This window comes from Bos mutus, chromosome 8 (genome assembly GCF_027580195.1).
Source record: "Bos mutus isolate GX-2022 chromosome 8, NWIPB_WYAK_1.1, whole genome shotgun sequence".
NCBI lineage: Eukaryota > Metazoa > Chordata > Mammalia > Artiodactyla > Bovidae > Bos > Bos mutus.
Genome location: NC_091624.1, coordinates 95,759,534 through 95,782,857, shown reverse-complemented (window position 1 = coordinate 95,782,857; position 23,324 = coordinate 95,759,534). Strand labels below are relative to the sequence as shown.

Below are 23,324 nucleotides of genomic sequence, written 5' to 3'. Positions count from 1 at the left end.
TAGATTTTACAAAAAATGCAGAAACTGAGGTTCAGAAAGATAAGCGAATTGTCCAAGCTCATTTATCACATAGCTATTTAGTGATAGAACTTACATATGAATCAAGATCTCCTCTTGCTTTAACATTCCATCCTCTCTTCCACTCTTTTTTCTGGTCTATTATTTCTTCAATGAGATCAACTTCAGATATACAATCTTACCCATAATCTCTGTGCTTTTCTGCAGTTCTGTTATTTGTTATAGGGCTTCTCAGGTGGCTCAGTGGTAAAGAATCAGCCTGCCAATGCAGGAGACACAGGAGATTCATGTTCAGTCCCTGGGTTGGGAGGATCCCCTGGGGAAGGGAATGACAACCCACTCCAGTATCCTTGCCTGAAAAATGCCATGGACAAAGGATCCTGGTGGGCTACAGTCCATAGGGTTGCAAAAAGTCAGACACGACTGAGCATGCACGCATAGGTAGGCACTTTTCAGATTGCTACACCTTCTTGAAGAACTGACCCTTTTATCATTATATATCCCTCTCTGTCTCTGATTTATTTTTAAATTTTGAGATTTATTTTCCCTGTTATTAATATATATTAGTGTGCTGTTATATTACTTTATTTTATAGATAATACATTAACTTATTTATTGTAGGGGAGGAAAATTTTCCTCTACCCTTCTAGGTTCTTTTGGTTGGTCTGTTAGTTAAATTGACCTAAGAGTAACGAAAAGAAAAAATGATGTATGTACAGGAAATCCACAGAGACAATGAGAGGTTCCCTAACAGGCAAGCAGTTGAGGCTCATATGCCATTCTGAGCTAAGGAAAAAGGGGTGGGAGTGTGTAGTTTCAAGAGAAAGGAAGACAATTCACAAAAAGATGGAAAGAGCAAATATTTGGTAAACAAATGCTCACCTTGCCATTCAGAGACAGTAGACACAGAGAGGACTTTGAACAAATAGGCCCTGCTGGCTTCCCCCTAGCTTACCACACCTGGCCCATGTTTTTTTTAATCTCTTGTGATAGTTTTCTCCCTGTACCAGGTCATCTATCTAAATTATTTTAGCCAGTTAAGGCGAAGGTGAAAAACAAAACAAAACACCTTTTTCCTGAGTCTTTGTCAATGTCAACTTTGTCAGTCTTTGTCAACTTCAGGTCAGTGTAATTCGTATGCAAAAGGGACACTCGGGAGGAGGATTGCTCTGAGCCCCTTCAACATCAGGATGTTAGCAGAATCATTTTTACTCTTAGTAAAATATAATCAATAATAAAATATTCTGCCAACCCAGAAAAAATTCTCCCCAAAGAGAGACGAGACAACAGTTTTGTCACTGAATAATTGAAACCAGACTGTGATGCGTATCACAGGCAATCTTCTGAGACTGCAAAAACAGAAAGAAATCTCAGCCTTTTGTATAACCAGGAGATACAATCCATAGCCTGCATGTTTTCAGGATAAATGATAACCAGTTCTCACATAAGAGGACTTAATATCTGTCACACAGAGTTCATCCTACATCGGCCTGATAACTAGGGTGACAATCTGTGTTTCCTAAGTGCCTTTATCCAAATGAGAATTAAACTTCTCATATCTATAGGACAGGAGGTAGCTTTGCACCATCCTGAGAAATTCAGGCTTCTGTCCTTCTATGGAAATTGGGGATAGAGATGTTATCTTCTTTGATGATTTAGTTTCAAAGAGAGGGCAGCCAGGTCCTTGTGAAAAAAAGTTCCTAGGTTCTTCAACACTGGCAAGAGGCTTATTTAGCTTTCAAAAAGATGTACATATTGCTCAAAGGGGCAGGAAAAGAATCACAAATAAAAGTTTTCTAAAGCAAATTCTCTAAGCAAGGGGAGGGGAATGGAAATGTCTCCCTTTTTGCGCCAGGCAAAATTGTTTTTTTTTTTTTTTTAATCTGTGTTTACCCTTAGAGAAAGGGAGAAGGCACCTTATTACTTCTACGTGGAGGTGACCTCTAGGCATATATTCACTGGGTAGGGAGGTTCCTCCCCTGTAGATGGAGATGGGCATTCCTGTTCCCCACTTGTTCTCCACTGACACCACGGTAGGCATGGCTTCGCCACCACTGGTTAATGGTAGATGTCCTGACTCTCCCCAGTCCTCCTCTGACAACCCCTCAAAGGGGAGAAGCACCTCATTACTTCCCAGTGTGGGTGGAAGAACCAACTCCTCACAGGGTCTCTACTGGCCTCTCCTTACTGACTGATAGAGATGGGGTCAGCTCCCTGTCTGACTCCTCTCTGGGGAGGGTGTTGGCTTTGTTATAGTCCCTCTGGGCTAGCCGCCTGGCCTCCCCATTCAGCCCTTGCTGGCACGAGTACAGGTGGGGCCAGAGGTTTTTCCGTAGTCTTTGCCTGGAGCAGAACCATTATTTTCTTCAAATTTCCTGTCTTGCTCAGCTGCTCCTTGCCTGGCCCTTTCACTGGAGGGCAGACTTTTAAAAAGGAAATATTTAATTTATTTGCCTGGATTGGGTCCTAGTTGTGGCAGGCGGGATCTTTCACTACAGCACACAGCCTCTCTAGTTGTGGCTCACTGGCTTAGTTTCTCCTTGACATATGGAATCTTAGTTCCCTGGCCAGGGATCAAACCTGTGTCCCCTGCATCCCTGAGGGGAGGCTTCTGTTGGCACTATTTTGGTCTGTACCTGTTGTTGGTGTTTCCATGCTACTGGGTTCTTCAGCTCCAAATGTGCATATATTAGGGAAAAGAAAACCCATCTTGCCCTTCAAAATTTTGTGTTCACTTTGTGTATACGCTATGGGATTTTAGTTGCACTTAGTGAGAGAAACAGGAGAAAGTACGTCCATTCCATCTTCCCAGAAACCAACGTCTCTCTGCATATTTTGAAAATAATAGCATGGAAGTCACTGTGTCATGAGAACTCAAAAAGATGTTACCAACATGCCAAACCCTTTACTTTCCTAACCACAAGTTTGTAAGGTCCATGAGGACAGGGGCTTCAAGTAGTACTCACTTTTAGTCAACTTCCATTTCTTCCCACAGTGAGAAAACAGAACATTTTTTTTCCCCCTTGTCTTTATAGTCAGATTTTTTCATGTCTGAAAGTGAATGTTAAATTGAAGCATAATAGTCAGGGCACCCAAACACTGCCCTTCCCATCAGGATAATTTGTAGCACTTTTGTCAAAAACTTAAGATAATTGTTAGATCAAAGAAAAAGTGCCCCCTTTTGTTTGATTCAAATTGCCTATTCCTTCTTTTACTTCAAGAAAGAATTTTAAAGGATTTCTTCTCTAAATTATAAAACAAGTCAAGTTAATGGTAATGATAGGGAAAGAATTTTTATTTCTGACTAAAAGAATGATAACTCATTTTTTTTCTTTAATGAGAACAGTAAGTAAAAGTAATTATTCTTGCATGCTTGCTATCTCATTTAGCATTGATACAAAATTCTCTCCAATAAACTCAAGTGGGTTTTTTTTTTTTTGCAAAGTTGGGCTTTAGCAGGATTATTATTTCCATTAGGCTGTGGAATTTGATTATTCAATCAACCTACTTCAATCTAGAAAAATCTCTTATGGCCCATTATTTTAAGGAACCTTCTTTTGTAAAGCACATGATTGTGAAAAAAAAGAAGAAAAAAAGAAAGACTATCCTCTTACTTTCCTTCTTCTTTTATTTTTAGTTTTAAATAATTCTTGTTGCAGTTCATGTGTAGTAAGCCTATTAAACACATTTATAGCCACAGTTATTCTAAGAAACTTGAAAAATAAAGATTAATATCTGATCCAAACTCAATCACTGGTCTGAGTATATCAAATACATTAAACTTCCTTTTCAGCATAGGAAAATATACTTTCACCAGAAGAAGTATACATCTTCAGGTCAAATTACTCTAGAGGGTTTTGGGTAAAACTTCAAAGATTTTTCCTATGAATAAATAGCCACATGAATCAAATTGAGTTTAGGAAGATAGATAGGTAGATAGGTACAATGTTGCAAAGGTATTTTCTAAAGTAAAATGTACTCTGCACCTTATTTTTCCTGAAATATATCTTCCCACAAATCATATTATATATGTATAATATATGTAATATGTTATATGTTGATATATGTTAATATATGTTAACATGTATATGTTAATATATGTAATTGTGCACATTTGTATGTGTACATGTTGAAGCAACAGTTAGAACCAGACATGGAACAATGAACTAGTTCCAAATTGGGAAAGCAGTATGTCAAGGCTGTATATTGTCACCCTGCTTATTTAACTTATATTCAGAGTACATCATGCAAAATGCCAGGCTGAATGAAGCACAAGCAGGAATCAAGATTGCTGGGAGAAATATCAATAACCTCAGATATGCACATGATACCACCCTTATGGCAGAAAAGGAAGAACTAAAGAGCCTCTTGATGAAGGCAAAAGAGGAGAGTGAAAAAGCTGGCTTAAAACTCAACATTCAAAAAACTAAGATCATAGCATCTGGTCCCCTAACTTCATGACAAAAGGGAAAAAGTGGAAGCTGTGACAGATTTTCTTTTCTTGGGCTCTGGTCCCATCACTTCATGGCATATAGATGGGAAACAATGACAGACTTTATTTTCTTGGGCTCCAAAATCACAGCAGATGGTGACTGCAGCCACGAAATTAAAAGATGCTTGTTCCTTGGAAGAAAAGCTATGACCAACCTAGACAGCATATTAAAAAGCAGAGACATTACTTTACCAACAAAGGTCCATCTAGTCAAAGCTATGGTTTTTCCAATAGTCATTTATGGATGTGAGAGTTGGACCATGAAGAAGACTGAGTACTAAAGAATTGATATTTTTGGAATGTGGTGTTGGAGAAGACCCTTGAGAGTCCCATGGACTGCAAGGCGATCAAACCAGTCAATCATAAAGGAAATCAGTCCAGAATATTCATTGAAAGGAATGATGCTGGAGATGAACCTCCAGTATTTTGGTCACCTATTACAAAGGACTGACTCATTAGAAAAGACCCTGATGCTGGGAAAGATTGAAGGCAGGATAAGAAGGGGACAATAGAGGACGAGATGGTTGGATGGCATCACCAACTCAGTGGGCATGAGTTTGAGTAAACTCCAGGAGTTGATGATGGACAGGGAGGCCTGGCGTGCTGCAGTCCATGGGGTTGCAAAGAGTCAGGCACAACTGAATTACTGAACAACAAATATTTTGGGTGAGGGGAGGAGGTGTTCTAAGTAACACCATGGTCTAGAGTAGCTCTAGAAAGCTTATTATTTGGTTTTTTCTTTTCGATGATTAATAACTATCTCCCAGCTTGGTATTCCAAAGCTGATTGTGGCCTGATCTCTAATTCTAGTTTGTTTATAAAAATTGCTATTTCTCAACACTAGCATTGTTAAATAAGAAACCTACCTTCACTGACTGAATCAGCACAGGAACTTTTAATATGCATTAAATGGAAGTAACCCTGCAGGTCAAACTTATACTCACCCGACTATTCTATAGTGATACCTATCATTTTGGTTTTCCTTTTTAATCAAGTCAGGCTTTTATATATGTGTTGATTACATGATTTCCCACAGGACTGTTTTTTAAAGAGTTGAAAATTTTATTTTCACATTTCACAATACAAATGAAAATTACTTTTTTTTTGGGGGGGGGTCGCATTACTTCCCTCCAAAACTACTCTCATTTTGATAGGAAGGGGGAACACGTTTTCCTTGTTATTCTCTTAGGAAACACCCCAAGTCACAGCGCCATGATCTTCTGATGAAGATCATGCTTTACATAAAGCAAGTAATGTAAAATTGATATGAAGAGGCTCTCCAAACTCTTTATCTTTCTGGTCAGGTCTTTCCTCGCCAGGTGGGCACCATCATGAGACAGGCAGAAGGTCTCATCACTGGGGGCCCAGGCATCATGGGTATGTGGCTTCCCATAGGCAGCCTCATTCTAGGAGCAGGTCCCACTGGCATGATCCCAGGAGGAGGAGGGCTCATCATTGGCATCATGGGAGGGCCCCCCATGTGGGGTGCTAGCTTCATCCCTGGGCAGGAGGTCCTGGGAGACTGCGGGGAGGTGGGATCATTGCCCCTGCAGGAGGAGGAGCAGAGAATGGAATAGAAGGTATCTTTCCTTGTTGAAATAGCTGTTGTTTTATCAGTCAGGCCCTGAGCCTGCCCTTCTATGCATTTCTGATAGTAGTCCTTCACATTCTCTTCGTGCTTCCTACCACTGCAGTGTGTCTTTCTCACGGAGGCAGAATCGTGGGTGAGGAATGGATCACAGTAGTCACAATAAAACAGGCATGTTGCTCCGCAGGCCGTTGGCAGCTCTGTTCCCCATAGGATTGTATGTTGGGTGTTTTAGGGAGTGCCTTTCCTCTGCCCCAGATATACTTAAACTTCTGATAATGTAACTTAAGACTCTAATGGCCTCTGTAGTATAAAAATTCTGTGAATAGGAAGTAGAATATGTTTAGCTGCCCAAACTCACTGTAGCTCAAGTTTGTTCAGTTAGGTTGTCTATCATTTTTTTCTTAACAAGGGATGAAGTAGAGGACAAAGATATATATGTTGTTTAGAGTATACATGTCGTTTATATTAATGGAGATATGAAACATACATACTTAAGCTGTCACAGTATCTGTCTTAAGAGCAGTATGCTGCTGCTTAGTCACTCAGTCATCTCCAACTCTTTGCAACCCCATGGACTGTAGCCCCCCAGGCTCCTCTGCCCGTGGGGATTCTCCAGGCAGGAATACTGGAGTGGGTTGCCATGCCTTCCTCCAGGGAATCTTCCCAACCCAGGGATTGAACCCAGGTTTCCTGCATTGCAGTCAATTCTTTACCATCTGAGCCACCAGGGAAGCCCCAGCCCTTAATTTGTTCTAAAAGACTAAAGAGATCATTCCAGATTTGGATGACCCTAAGATATTTTCCATTGAAATGGGAGGCTTGTTATTAATATTCACAGCAATGCAATTGGCATGACCTTCTTTCCAAATAATGCAATTTTTCAGCTTTTTTCCATGCCGAATTCCATGAAAAAGATGTCATATATAAGAGATAGTTATATAGACATTATTAGCGTGGGGTTTGAATTTGACAGTATAAGGATGGTTTTGTACTAAATTGTTTTCATGAAATATAAACCTTAAATACTAACACTGAAAATATTAGAGAACATTTTAGTATAAAGGATAGTGCTAGACATATAACTAAAGCAAGAGAAGCATCCTCTTGATAAGATGCCTAGAATTCAGAATGTGCCTTTTCATCATAATCATGCTAAGGGTCATTAGAATTGAGTGTCTTGATGGTATCATCTGTAAAATGGAGTTAATGGCCCCTTTTCCTTACTTATCTCACAGAATATGGTGAAAGATAATAGAACTTTGCAAGTAGCCTTACAAAATCATTACACAAATAGAAAGTTTTACTATACCTATGTGGGAATATGTCCTTTGAAACACATTAAGGAAGAGAGTACCATATCTTAGAACTGAGGATACCATTTTATGCAGGTTTCCAAATGTATGACATGGCTGAAAATATTAATCTTATTTGTTATTTAATTTTGTAAGTGAGAATAATTTCTCACTTCTTTCTCATGAAAATATCTAAAATCCCTTTAACATTTCAGAAAATTTAAGTATTTATAATTTTTAATTTCAATAGAAACATTAATTTTCCCACATCGTTCCTCTAAAAGTTCAGTTTTACTTGGAAATGGTTTATCAGTGAATGACTTCTATACAGGGAAAATTTCTCTCCTACACATACTACTTTTAAGCACATTTTCTGAAGTCCATCAACTTGCAGGCCCCCTTCACCCTCTAATTCGATGATATCCTGGCAGACCTTTACCATTTTTCTCTGATCATAGAGAGAGCATTTTTCTCTCCAAGGCTAATCTCTTGATCTTGTTACTCTTTATCCTCAAGCTTTCCACTGTTCAATCCTGATCAAAGCTTTTCCAATGGTATATTGAGATCTCCGTGTTATGTGTTTTCATTATCTTCTATGATAGGAATTTAAGAAATGTGATGAGTAAATAATGGCCAAACTTGAAATTCTGATACTTGTCAAAAATATATATATATGATTTGTTTCACTAGTAAAGTTGCTTTATTATCTTTTTGATTTGTTAGTCTAACCCTACATACCATTAAAAATAAGCAAGAAATTGTGATGGGACAAATTTTGATGTCAAAATGTGTAATGCATACTTAAGGGTTAACTGTAGTAAGAAATATGTGAATGTTATAGGGAAAGAACAAAGCATTTTCGTTAAATGTACAAGAAGGTGGAAATAAACTGGGACTCAAATTCATTTCCTGTGTGGAAAGATGAACTTTACAAATGTAAATTATTTTATATATTTATTGTACAGTTAAAATCTCAATAAATATTGAGGTTTTCAATAATTTAAAATTAAAATTTACTAAAAATAAAAGCTGGATGGTCATATTCAATGTATTTTAAGTTGTTAAGGTGAGGATTTACCCTGCTGTTTGGTCGCTAAGTCATGTCTGACCCTTTTGTGACCCTGTAGTCTATAGCCCACCAGGCTCTTCTGTCCATTGGATTTCTCTGGCTAGAGTAATGGAGTGGGTTGCCGTTTCCTTCTCCAAGGGATCTTCTGGACCCAGGGATCAAACCCATGTCTCCTGCATTGGCAGGCAGCTTCTTTACTACTGAGCCATCAGGGAAGCCCAGGGATTTACCCTATCAAATATCAAATAACATTATAAAGCCACTGTAATTGAAATATGAGATATTAGGTTATAAAAGACATTAGACCTCAGAAATAGAACTAATAATTTCATATTTGACAGAGATGAGATCTATTCCCTTTTCCTTTCTAATGTTAGAAACCTATCTACACTTTTAATTTTTGAGTAGCTTCCCTCGTGGAGATTACCCGTTTTATTTTTATGTTTTTGAAGAGTCAATTTTTAATTAATTTATGAATTCAACCTTTTTCACATTTAAATTGATTTCTGTGTATGTATAAATATAAATAATTTTTCATCTTCTTTCATTGAATCTGTTGAATAAATTGTTTGCAAATTCTCTAATATAAAGTTTAGTTTCCTTTATTCCTTTTATTATATTGTCTGTTAAAAAGCTTTTAAAGGTATAAATGTGAAATTGAGAGTATATTTGGTTAATATCTCATGTTTTTCTAAGAGATATTTTAATTGTTTTCACTTCTAATACAACCTGCAGTTGCAATTGTAGTTTTGATTTTCGCTTTAAACCTAAGAGAATTGAGAAGTAATTTTTGTCCGTTGTTGGAATTTTTGTTATTTTTCTTTGATTGCCTTTTTTTGATCATTTGTCTGTACAAGATGTTCTTTTATGGAAGTCAATTAAATTATAATTATTTCTGTTATCAGTTTTTATTAATGAACTATGAAAACATGAAAAGAGATGAATTATCTATTAGGGTGGTATGTGGTTCAATATTTACTTTATTAATCTTGTTTAAATTCCTATAACTTAATTTTTGATTTTTATTTTTACTTTATTAAAAAACTGAGAAAGAATGTGTTGAGTTTTCCTACTAATGATGTATTTCTGTTTGATCATCATTGTATTTTTCAGTTTCGTTGTGTACACTTTGATGTTAAGTTATTCAGTTCCCAAGTTCTGTGACTGTGTTACTGGATATTTTATGTTTACTAAGATACACTTTTTTTGTGTGTGTTCACAACATGTCTGATTTTCTGTCTAAAATTAGTACTCTCGTTCCTGGAATTTTTGTTCTTCTTTGCTACTCTAATATTTGTTTCTACTTTTATTTTAAGTGATTTTCTTGTAAACCATATATATTAGAATTTTATTTTTCCTTGTAAAGTTATCAGAGACTTTTTACTGGAAATGTACCATGTATTTATTGCTATAACCCAAGACTATTTGCTTTATTTTCAACATTTTGGGAAATATGTGTACACCGTTTGAACTTTGTCACTTTTTTAAAATCACCTCTTTAATGAAATAAGAACAAAATTATATGTTTTAACTTTCTCCATAGTTAGGAGGAGAAATTTTGCCTACTTTTATTTTCCCTATTCTTTTCTTTTTAAATATGTGTATATAGAACTCTAAAATATTTTAAAATCATATTCTATTCTAAATCTTATTCTAGTTTAAGAATAATTTTTCACACTTTTAATGCTGTCGACACATCTTCAGCTATTTTTTTAGATTTAACTTTATAACTAAGCAATTTTGATATTTATCATAAGTTTGCGACCTAGCTCCCCACTCTTGAAACTTAAATAGCAAGCTACTTAAACATAGATGCAGATAGTATTTTAAAGAATGACACATAGATTTAATATTTTCTGAACTTTGACTTTTTCATAGAAACAATAATGGCCTAGGTATAAAATTTTAAATCCTAACGTTTTCCCCTGAGGAATAAGAAATATTTAAACCAAAAGAAGGACTATATGTGTGGAGTGAAGTCATGATATTGTTGTGTGCTAAAGGGATCAGAGTGAGTCCGTGTAATTCCACAGGGCAAAACCAAGATCAAAGGTAGAAGCTATATAGAAAGTTGGATGAATAAAAAAGTTGATCTCTTTAACACAGAGAGTGTTTTAAAGATAGAGGCAGAGCTGCCTTACAAAATCATAAAATGTAGTACAAGTTTTCTTCCAGTGACTTTGTGCCTCCTTCGTAAGATATTGTGCAGAGGGAATTTATACTAGATTGTTTTAAGAGTAGGGAACTTTCCCTTAGGTAGGTACCTGACTCAAAACTAGAGGATCCATCTCTTACTAAGGCTGGTACATTGTTTAGTGAATTGTAAATAGATGGAACCATTAAGATGAGACTTTACATAAACTGTGCTTTTATTTATTTTTGAGAAAAAAAATAAAGCCTTGTTTACGTTGGTTAATTAATTAATAGCCTGTTGCCATCATAGTGTCTCATGCTTTTGCTGCATGACGGATGGTGGAGGGGGCGTGGCTTGGGGAGGCGTGGCTTGCATTTCAGCCATTCAGTAGACGTGGCTCCTTTGCAGCTGTCTTTCTGTAGCCCTCCTTTGAATACCAGTCAGATGTACATATACACAATGGAGTGCTACTCAGCCATTAAAAAGAATACATTTGAATCAGTTCTAATGAGGTGGATGAAACTGGAGCCTATTATACAGAGTGAAGTAAGCCAGAAGGAAAAACACCAATACAGTATACTAACGCATATATATGGAATTTAGAAAGATGGTAACAATAACCCTGTGTACGAGACAGCAAAAGAGACACTGATGTATAGAACAGTCTTATGGACTCTGTGGGAGAGGGAGAGGGTGGGAAGATTTGGGAGAATGACATTGAAACATGTAAAATATCATGTATGAAACGAGATGCCAGTCCAGGTTCGATGCACGATACTGGATGCTTGGGGCTAGTGCACTGGGACGACCCAGAGGGATGGTATGGGGAGGGAGGAGGGAGGAGGGTTCAGGATGGGGAGCACATGTATACCTGTGGCAGATTCATTTTGATATTTGGCAAAACTAATACAATTATGTAAAGCTTAAAAATAAAATAAAATTTAAATTTAAAAAACAAAAACAAACAAACAAAAAAAACTAAGCATCCATACTGCTCACACTGAAATCCGCGAAAGGATTGTAACCAGAGCAAAAGCCCTCTAGCGGAAGATCTGTTTGTAACTCGATTACATAGTATGTGACTATTAACTAGAGGGATTCTAAATAGTTCTTTTAGGAACCTTTTAATGTTTTTTTTTTTAATTGCTGAGTTCCAAATAATACTTGGTGGGTAGTCTAAATATTTAATGTTAACATAACAAAAAAGAACACCGCTTTTATTGTTAAACAACACATACCAACTACATAGAAGGGAACAACAGAACAACTATATCTGAATTTCCGTTTTAGAAAACTATCACTAAATGTGTAAACGTTCCATTCTCACTTAACTTATAGCTGAACCAGATAACGTGAAAGAACTTAGAGGAAAACAGCAAAGAAAAGCTGAACTTCTGTTTTATCCTTTACGTGGGCTCCTATTCTATGCACAGCAGGGTGATCATAGTTCATGGTATTAATAAAGCAGGACCAAAAGCTTACTAGGGTTTAAATATAGCCTGTGACCTCAGGGAATTTCTGGATTTTAGTTCTTGTTCTGCCAGCTCCTGTTAGATCTTTGTCAATTACCAGAGCTTCAAATTCCTTATCTGAAATTGGAAGGGCTATTGCATGTAATAATAATACCCATTGCTATATTGAGTACTTGCTATGTGCCACACGTTGTGCTAAGCACTTTATATGTATTATTTCATTTAATCTTCACAACAACCCATATGTTAGAGATGTGACCCAACTGATTCTACCATTAGAATGTTGGTCTGCCGGACAGCAAATCTATATACCTGAAAACAATATAAATCTTAAAAACCAAATCTAGGTCTAAAATTTTATGAGAAATTGGCCTTGGACTAACTAATGTCAATTACACATTGAATTCTCTGTTTCTGATGAAAACCACCAATGAGTTAATTAACCATACTGTTCCTGGGTCATTTGATTTAATTCTGGTCCTTAGGTTTAGTCTCCTCCATCATTCCTCTTTCTGTGGCTGCCTGTTTTGCTTTCTCTTATTAAGAAATTTTCATTTTCACTGCATTTAAACTGTCAGTATTATCCTTTATCTGGTGTTATGTTTAGCAAGTTAAACTATCCTCATAATTTTATCAAATTTCTAGAAAAGTCCTGTTGGTATTTGATCTGCATTGCATTTTAACATACACTGTAGTTTGAAGAAATTTGACATCTATAGCTATTCTTTAAATATTCAGTCTCATTGCACAGGAGTGCAATATATCCCTGTAATTATGTTGTTTTTTAAAGTAGTTCCCAATAATATTTGATATCCTTCAGTATATGTTTCAGTTCAGTTCAGTTGCTCAGTCATGTCCGACTCTGCAACCCCATGAACTGTAGCACCCTAGGCCTCCCTGTCCATCACCAACTCCTGGAGTCCACCCAAACCCATGTCCATTGAGTCGGTGATGCCATCCAACCATCTCATCCTGCATCATCCCCTTCTCCTCAGGCCCTCAATCTTTCCAAGCATCAGGGTCTTTTCAAATGAGTCAGCTCTTCGCATCAGGTGGCCAAAGTATTGGGGTTTCAGCTTCAACATCAGTCCTTCCAACCAACACCCAGGACTGATCTCCTTTAGGATGGACTGCTTGGATCTCCTTGCAGTCCAAGGGACTCTCAAGAGTCTTCTCCAACACCACAGTTCAAAAGCGTCTAACATATTCCTTCTTAATTTGTAGGTATCTTCTTTTTCTTTGCTACTTTCTTTCTCATTTATTGGCCCTTCTCTTTTCTTGATCTTCTCCCTATCCCATCAAAAGTAGATGTTAAAACACTTTTATCTTATAAAACCCTAGGTATAGGATTTCCTGTACCCTAATTGTGCTGTCTCATCTATCCCAATGATTGCAACTACCACCTGTACATAGATGACTTCCACATTTATATGTTAATCCAATCTATGTCTATAATTCCTTGTACTCTTCTCTACCAGGTACCATTAGCAATCCCAAACTCAAAATATCCAGAACCAAACTCATTATCTTATTTCTGAGGATAAATTCATACATTTGAATTCCATATTTTGCTTAATAGTATTACAATATGTATCCAAATTCAGAGTATTAGAGCCAGCTTCTTTCTCTCTCTTTTTCTATATACAATCTGCAGCCAGGTCTTTATGCTTTAAGTTCTGTGAAGTTTCCAGCATCCATCCCCTTTTCTCCACTGTCATAACCACTGTCAGAGTTCATGCTCTCCTGAAATCTTGTCTGGATTATTGCTTTGATCTTTAAACCTTTCTTTTTGTTTCCATCTTCTTTCCTGCCATCCCATCTAGCCTGATAACCATCCTGTTCTTCTTTCTATTGCACAGCATCATTTCAGTCTGTCCTGTAGTCAGGATGCTACAATAGTCCACAGTAGCTCCTTGCCTAACTCAGTACAAGTTCCTCAAATTAGAAGTTAAGACCCTTTTACTCCAGTTTCTTTGCATTCTTCCTTTCAGGTGATTCTAGTCTTCAAGCCATCACACTATCCTGCAACTGAACTGTTCACTTCTTTAGAAATACCTGATAATTTTATTCATCTATCCAAATTGGTCATACTGCAGCTGTTCCCCTGAATACCTCCTTGGTCACCTCTACCTAGTGAAGCCTATCTACTTTAAAAGTATATGATATCTCCCTCACCTCATACCTTAATTTTGGTAACTTGTCATGGTATAAAGGAATATTATGCTGTTTATGTACATGACTTTTCTTCATTTCTAGATTTTTCAGCTCTTTAACTGCAGGGATTGATCTTACTCATCTTTCATTCTACTCAGTCTTTTGTGCACATATAGAGTTCTCTAAATATTTATTAAAACAAATTATCAGTTCAGTGAGTTCAGTCGCTCAGTCATGTCCAACTGCAACCCCATGAACGGCAGCACGCTAGGCCAAACTATCCATCACCAACTCCCGGAGTCCATCCAAACCCATGTCCATTAAGTCAGTGCTGCCATCGAACCATCTTATCCCCTGTTATCCCCTTCTCCTCCTGCCCTCAATCTTTCCCAGCATCAGGGTGTTTTCCAATGAGTCAGCTCTTCACATCAGGTTGCCAAAGTACTGGAGTTTCAGCTTCAACATCAGTCCTTCCAGTGAACACTCAGGACTGATCTCCTTTAGGATAGATTGGTTGGATCTCCTTGCAGTCCAAGGGACTCTCAAGAGTCTTCTCCAACATCACAGTTCAAAAGCATCAGTTCTTCAGCGCTCAGCTTTCTTTATAGTCCAACTCTCACATCCATACATGACCACTGGAAAAACCATAGCCTTGACTAGACAGACCTTTGTTGATAAAATAATGTCTCTGCTTTTCAATGCTGTCTAGATTGGTCATAACTTTCCTTCCAAGGAGTAAGCGTCTTTAATTTCATGGCTGCAGTCACCATCTACAGTAATTTTGGAACCCAGAAAAATAAAGTCAGCCACTGTTTCTGCTGTATCTTCATGTATTTGTCATGAGGTGATGGGTTCCGGATGCCATGATCTTAGTTTTCTGAATGTTGAGCTTTAAGCCAACTTTTTCACTCTCCTCTTTCACTTTCATCAAGAGGCTTTTTAGTTCCTCTTCACTTTTCTGCCATAAGGGTGGTGTCATCTGCATATCTGAGGTTATTGATATTTCTCCCGGCAATCTTGATTCCAGCTTGTGTTTCTTCCAGTCCAGCGTTTCTCCTGACGTACACTGCATATACGTTAAATAAGCAGGGTGACAATATACAGCCTTGACATACTCCTTTTCTTATTTGGAACCAGTCTTTTGTTCCATGTCCAGTTCTAACTGTTGCTTCCTGACCTGCATACAGGTTTCTCAAGAGGCAGGTCAGGTGGTCTGGTATTCCCATCTCTTTCAGAATTTTCCAGTTTATTGTGATCCACACAAAGGCTTTGGCATAGTCAATAAAGCAGAAATAGATGTTTTTCTGGAACTCTCTTGCTTTTTCAATGATCCAGCGGATGTTGGCAATTTGATCTCTGGTTCCTCTGCCTTTTCTAAATCCAACTTGAACATCTGGAAGTTCATGGTTCACGTATTGCTGAAGCCTGGCTTGAAGAATTTTGAGCATTACTTTACTAGCATGTGAGATGAGTGCAATTGTGGGGTAGTTTGAGCATTCTTTGGCATTGCCTTTCTTTGGGATTGGAATGAAAACTGACCTTTTCCAGTCCTGTGGCCACTGCTGAGCTTTCCAAATTTGCTGGCATATTGAGTGCAGCACTTTCACAGCATCATCTTTCAGGATTTGAAATAGCTCAACTGAAATTCTATCACCTCCACTAGCTTTGTTCATAGTGATGCTTTCTAAGACCCACTTGACTTCACGTTTGAGGATGTCTGGCTCTAGGTGAGTGATCACACCATCATGATTATCTGGGTCGTGAAGATCTTTTTTGTACAGTTCTTCTGTGTATTCTTGCCACCTCTTCTTAATATCTTCTGCTTCTATTAGGTCCCTACCATTTCTATCCTTTACTGAGCCCATCTTTGCATGAAATGTTCCCTTGGTATCTCTAATTTTCTTGAAGAGATCTCTAATCTTTCCTGTTCTATTATTTTCCTCTATTTCTTTGCATTGATCACTGAGGAGCTGAGAAAGGCTTTTTTATCTCTCCTTGCTATTCTTTGGAACTCTGCATTCAGATGCTTATATCTTTCCTTTTCTCCTTTGCTCTTCTCTTCTCTTCTTTCACAGCTATTTGTAAGGCCTCCTCAAACAAATTAAATGGACCCCAATTATAGGAATTGCTGGTTCAGACAAAGAAACAAACACCTAATTTTAATTAGATTCAGAAGGTGCCTTGGTTAAAATAAAACCTGAGGTATGCTGATTTCTTCATTTTGTCCTTACCTGACTCAAATTTTAATTTTAAGGTGAGCAGCTGAGAACCTCTGATTGCAAAATCCTGCATGTCAATGGGTTTTTCATTGTTAAAATGACTTATTTGCTAGAAATGCCTCATTGCACCTAGGTATTTGATTCAAAGGCTGTGATTTATGACTTAGACTGGAATTTTATAGGAACAATGTCATATTACACCTGAAAATGTCATTTATTTTCATGCTGTATTTAAATTACACTTATACCAAGTTACAGCAATATTTAAAAAGTAATATTCAGTGCTTCCTTACATTTACCATGTTTTTTAATCAGAGTAGAACTGGGTTCAAAGTTACTGAATGGGGAAACAATTCTGCCACAAAAATGTAACTGTTGAATAATTAATCAAAGAAGAAATGTGTTCAGGTATATGGTTTTGTCTTTCTTTGTTGTGAGAATTTCATTTTTATTTTTGAAATGAATATATTCATGCCCCTGGATTTTCCCTTTTGAAGTGGGATTCATAGCATATCTCAAAACTAAACCCATAGTACATTTTACAGAAGGTAATATAGATACAATTTTCTGATGAATGTGAAGTGTATTTTTCCAAAATGTATTTAAACTAGAATATTTGGAAGTGGGTATGCTTTAGTGTATTCTGGAGGAAATAAGCAATCACTTAAAATAGTGGATAACTGGGTATAGTAGTGAGTGTAAAATAAAGTTGAGATAATCAAAGTGCTTCCTGACTCTATAAGAATGATCAGGGATTAATTTTCAGCATTTATTCATTTTTTTTTTTTTTGTTGTGAGACAAAGCATTGAATATGTTAGTTTCACCCTTTGTCCAGAAATAGCTGTAGTTCACATTGCCTGCATTTTTTAATTCAGATCAATAAGTGGGAATTTTAATATCCCCCTTTATTACTAGTAATTTTTTAAATTCCCTGAGTATTTCTCACTTGACTGCAAACCACAAAATAATATGCTTTCTTCATAGATTGTGTCTCTGATCCCCACATTTCTACCCACTCCCAGTCAGAGATGACGGAAGCAACTTAGCAGGCACACACAGCAATTAGGAGAAACAAATGTGTCATAATCCATAATTTTTGTTTGTTTCTGGGAGGTCTTTTTCCTTTGAAGTGGCAGCATACTTGTTTGTCTTATTTGTTTTGCAATAGAGGTACAGATTTAGCGAGGAAGCAGTGGCATTCACCTCTATTTTCCTGGAGATCAGTTGTAGGTGTTTATGAGGTATGTGATGGTGATTTTATGGGTCAGAAATCTAGGATTTAGACACCTTATAGACAGGAGCAATCTAACCAACCCATGTAGGAACTGAACTTATAACCAACAAAACAAACGGGTGAACAAGCAATAAAAAGATCAAGTTGGTTTGAAAAGTAAAAGCTTCAACTCTTTTTAGGTCATGTTCAGAGCTTCTAGTCAAAACCATTTCTAAACACAACTCCAAATAAGTCTAGTGTTTTTAAAATATTCATAGTAGTATTTTATTCACTAATTTGTACCTATTGGGATGAGTACGTGCTTTGTATTACTGATGCCAAGAATGCCTTGTCCCGGAGAATTTCATTTTGTATGATAGAAGACAAATGAACAGCAAAATGATTTTATATGGTTTACTATTCTGAAAAGCAGTGTTACATTTTTTTTAAAGTATTCCATAGCTAAATAAGTCTGGAAAACATTGTGTTAACATTCAGTCAGGCTTTTTTATTTTTTCTTCTTCCTTACAAAAGTACTTAGATTTCAACATTTTAGTCTTTTTTTTTAACATCTTCATTTTATTTATTTTTGTAATTTTTTTTTTTTAACTTATCTGCCTGTTGGGTCTTAGTTGTGGCACATGGAATCCAGTTCTCTCACCAGGAATGGAGCTTGTGCCCCTACATTGGGAGCACTGAGTCTTAACCACCCGTCTGCCAGGAAGTCCCTAATATTTTAATCTACATTGTGAATCTATTAGAGGAAAATATGGTGTGTGGCCTTTCATAATCTAAATAGTCTATGAAAACTTTGTACACAGTACGTATCAGCTCCATTTGTTCTATAGAACACAGTTTGAGACGGATTATCTATAATATGCATGTGTGTGTGAGTTGCTTAGCCATGTCCGACTGTTTGCAACCCCATAGACTGTAGCCCACCAGGCTCCTCTGTCCTCCACTATCTCCCAAATTCATGTCCATTGAGTTAGTGATGCTGTCTAACCATCTCATCTTGTACCAACCCCTTCACCTTTTGCCTTCGATCTTTCCCAGGATCAAGGTCTTTTCCAGTGAGTCAGTTCTTCATATCAGGGGGCCAAAGTATTGGAGCTTCAGCTTCAGCATCAGTCTTTCCAGTGAATATTCAGGGTTGATTTCCTTTAGAATTGACTGGTTTGATCTCCTTGCAGTCCAAGGGACTCTCAAGAGTATTCTCCAACACCACAGTTCAAAAGCATCAATTCTTTAGTGCTCAACCTTCTTTACTGTCCAACTCTCATACTCATACATGACTACTGGAAAAACCACAGCTTTGACTAGATGGGCCTTTGTCGGCAAAGTGATGTCTCTGCTTTTTAATATGCTGTCTAGGTTTTTGTCATAGCTTTCTTTCCCAGGAGCAAGCATCTTTTAATTTCATGGCTGCAATCACTCTCCACAGTGATTCTGGAGCCCAAGGAAATAACTCTGTCACTGCTTCCACTTTTTCCCCTTCTACTTGCCATAAAGTGATGGGACCAGATGTCATGATCTTAGTTTTTTAAGTGTCAAATTTTAAGCTAGCTTTCTCACCCTCCCTTTTATCCCTGTCAAGAGGCTCCTTAGCTCATCTTCACTTTCTGCCATTAGAGTGGTATCATCTGCATATCTGAGGTTGATATTTCTCCCATGAATCAGACTCTTGAGAGTCCCTTGGACTGCAAGGAGATCCAACCAGTCCATCCTAAAGGAAATCAGTCCTGAATATTCATTGGAAGGACTGATGCTGAAGCTGAAACTCCAATACTTTGGCCACCTAATTAGAAGAACTGACTCATTGAAAAGACCCTGATGCTGGGAAAGATTGAAGGCAGGAGGAGAAAGGGATGACAGAGGATAAGATGGTTGGATGGCATCACCAACTCGATGGACATGAGTTTGAGCAAGCTCCAGGAGTCGGTGATGGACAGGGAAGCCTGGCGTGCTGTAGTCCATGGGGTTGCGAAGAGTTGGACATGACTGAGTGACTGAACTGAACTGAACTGAACCTTGATTCCAGCTTGTGCTTCATAAAGCCCAGCATTTCTCATGATATGCTCTGCATAGAAGTTAAATCAGCAGGGTGACAATACACAGCATTGTTGTACTCCTTTTCCAATTTTGAACCAGTCCCTTGTTCCATGTCCAGTTCTAAGTGTTGCTTCTTGACCCACATACAGTTTCTCAGGATACAGGTAAGATGGTCTGGTACTATCATCTCTTTAAGACTATAAAAGGTATAAACACAAAATTCACAAGAAAAGCCACATATCTAGGCTGTTTCATGATAGCTTTTTGAAGTATGTTAAACTTATTTGCCAAAACAGAACCATAATATAATCTTGATAAAGGTCTATGTGACAGGTTTCCTGTAGGAAAATTTTAATTTAAGGAATATGTTTTCACATTGCCTCCAACAAGAAAAATAAATATATTGACAATTTGACAGTGATAATATGAAATTTTACTTGGTACTATTTTTCCTATTATGAGACCTTAAAAAAAGAAACTCTAAAATAAGGAATAAGGCAAGCCTATTTATCATTTTGAAATATAAAGGAGTATAACCTGAGCCCCAAGTTAAACATCCATTCTTTATGTAGGCTGAAGAAAGAGGAAGTGTGAGGAAAACAGCTAGTGGTTCTGAGTATTAAGCTTCTTGAAGGCACAGATTATTTATTTTCTACTTCCCTTCTATATGCCCAGGGCCTACGAAGGTACCTGGTGCATATAAAGTCATCCAAAATATTACTTTTCTACTTCAGTGGAATTTCAAGAATTGTCCTGGGGTACTTAATAAGATGGGGCCACTGACTTGCCAGTAGCCCTTGGGTCAGGTCATCTTAACTCTGCAAAAGCCAATCCATTGTAGATGCCACCAGGAGACCTGAGTGTCTGCCTGCTTGACTCCAATGGCATTCAGAGAGGTAAATGATTAGAACTCTGGTAAATGGTCACCAGTGAAGAAAAGTTTCAGGTTGTCCAAGCCAATGTGCAAAGTGTAGTCAAAGGATATTTGAAATAAGTAACAATCAGAAGTAGAAACCTGATCCTGTATCTGTAATGATAAATGATCTACCTGTGAAGTGATGGAGGCTCAAGGCAGACTTCAGCCTGCAAAAGGGAAAGAGAGGACATTAATCTGTCAGGATCTTATAGTCCTCACCCAAGGTCCTGGAGAAGGTAGAGTTGTGGCCAAAGGTATCAGGGTATGAAATGATAGTAGAAAACTAGAGGACATTCTTATTTATCTCTGTTCTTCATGGCGGTGTACGTGCAACTCAGTTCAGAACAGCCTTGGTTTTGATGACCTTGGGAGAGCAGATTTTCCAGCTGGGAAGCTGATTGGCCCCTATTGTCAGATTGGGTTCCAGGAAGATTCAGTCTGCATTATAAGTGCATACCTAATCAGCTTTAGTACTTCAGTTTTCTTTGAGTCAGCCTGGTCCGCTATTATAATGGAAAAAACTGAAAATTCCAGATTAAATTATTAACTTTGCATAGGGTTAGATATCATATTGGAGAAGGCAGTGGCACCCCACTCCAGTACTCTTGCCTGGAAAATCCCATGGACGGAGGAGCCTGGAAGGCTGCAGTCCATGGGGTCTCGAACAGTCAGACATGAATGAGTGACTTCACTTTCACTTTCCTGCATTGGAGAAGGAAATGGCAACCCACTCCAGTGTTCTTGCCTGGAGAATCCCAGGGACAGGGGAGCCTGGTGGGCTGCCATCTATGGGGTCGCACAGAGTCGGACACGACTGAAGCGACTTAGCAACAGCAACAATAGATATCATATATCAGAACCAGAGCCCAGACTCTAGTCTTCAGATATAGATATACATACTTGTAACTCTGCCTTCACCTTTGTCCCTTTCCACATTAGCTCTTATGTATAGTCTCTATTTTAGACTGCTTTAAGAATAGATCTCCTTCCTCTTTTTCCACACCATTTCATTAGGATATGTAGTTTACTCATCACCTCAGTCTCATAATAAATAGATAATTATCTTATTTTTTTCACATGTGTACCTTATACAAAAAGTAACAAAAAGACCAGCACAAAATAAGATAACCCATCTTTCAGTGGTCACATATTCTTTTTTTCCTTGTTAATCTCACACATTGAAAAGAAGTTCCTGTTTCACATAGTCATGTATTTTTCTTGGTATCTGAGAGCTGAAATATTAGAAGGTGGTCTTTTGGTCCAAGATCCATTATTATCACCAAATATATTTTAGGATTCAAAATGTGAAGGCTCTTTTGGACATCAGGGCAATAAAGGAGATTATAAAATGTAGTTTGAGAAAATAAGGACACTAAAAGAAGGAAAATATCTCAAGAAAAACTGTTCCCAGGACTTTGTTTTAAAATACTGATTTTCCTATGGTGGTGTTTGCTCATATAGAGGAAAAAATGCGAAAAGTATTCTGTGCAGAAGTATATGAACCAAACTGTTACATTTGGAAAATGTGCACAAACATTTTCACCTTTCATTTGCCATTTTCTTTTTAAATCTCAAATTTTCTTTTAAAATTTTTAATAGTATACCCGAGTATTACTCCAGATAGACATAGGAACTATTTCACTTAGTGTTAGCTTAGTGTTATCAATTTTACTGGGATTTCCTATTTCAGAAGTTTACCCAAAATAAGGTGTTGTGGTTTTAAAAATAATTGTATAAAAACAATACATCACTCAATTCATTTATATTATGTACTATATATAGTAGATATGTATTATATGTACTATATATGTATATTATGATAAATTTAAGGACATCAGCACCAATGATTCGTGTAACTGTATTAATATCTATTTATTTGGCCCTTCTCATTAATCAAGCCAGGGATCAAACCTGGGTCTCCTGCGTTGTAGACAGATTCTTTAGCATCTGAGCCACTAGGGAAGCCCAGAACAATCATATTGTATTTTTAATACCATTCTCTGTTTATAAAATGCAAAAAAAAATCATATGAATTCTTCCAAATATCTTTTTCTCTTTCGTATTTTGGAAAATTTCTCATTTTTTGATCCACCTGTTCAGAATGAATGATGTGTTATTTTAAAGGTGGCAAACTATGAAATACAGCAACTTTCATAATGATCATAAATAAGCCATTTGAGTTCTAAAAATATTGCTGCCAGTGGAATACTTTATTGGGGTTTAATTTTAAAATCCCCATAGAAAATATGCTGTATTCCATAAAAACTAAAAAAATGAATGTTTAAATATATATGCAGGTAATTTTTTTCTTTTAATTTTGCATTCTGAACCCACATAGCTATCCTAGCTCTTCAATTTCTGTTCAGGAGAAGTTCATCTGTAGGAGTGTTTATGTTGTCAACGCAGCAATCATATTGAAGAAAGACATTTTATAATGCAATCACCTTTGCAATTGCCATTTCTGCAGTGATGGCTATCTAAGCGAATTATGTCACAGTCTTTTTTTCTTCCCTTTCTTCATTTAACCACTTGATAGCACTTTTCTACTAAACCCCTCCTTCTATAATAATTGAAATAATATGCCAAAAACATTAGAAATCCCCACAAAAATTCCAAATTTTATTTTTAAAGGTCTGAAATGTCATCCTAATAGAAAATGTCATCTGCAGAATCCTGAATTAGAGAAGCCATCCATGGGTTG

General features: G+C 37.2%; 1 protein-coding gene and 1 pseudogene across 5 annotated transcripts in view; one reads left to right on the top strand and one right to left on the bottom strand.

Moving 5' to 3' along the window:
• LINGO2 (leucine rich repeat and Ig domain containing 2) overlaps positions 1–23,324 on the top strand; it is a 1,449,181-nt gene that overhangs the window by 1,132,326 nt on the left and 293,531 nt on the right. The gene's annotated exons all lie outside the window — the stretch shown is intronic.
• Positions 5,799–16,514, bottom strand: LOC102270173 (U1 small nuclear ribonucleoprotein C-like; annotated as a pseudogene).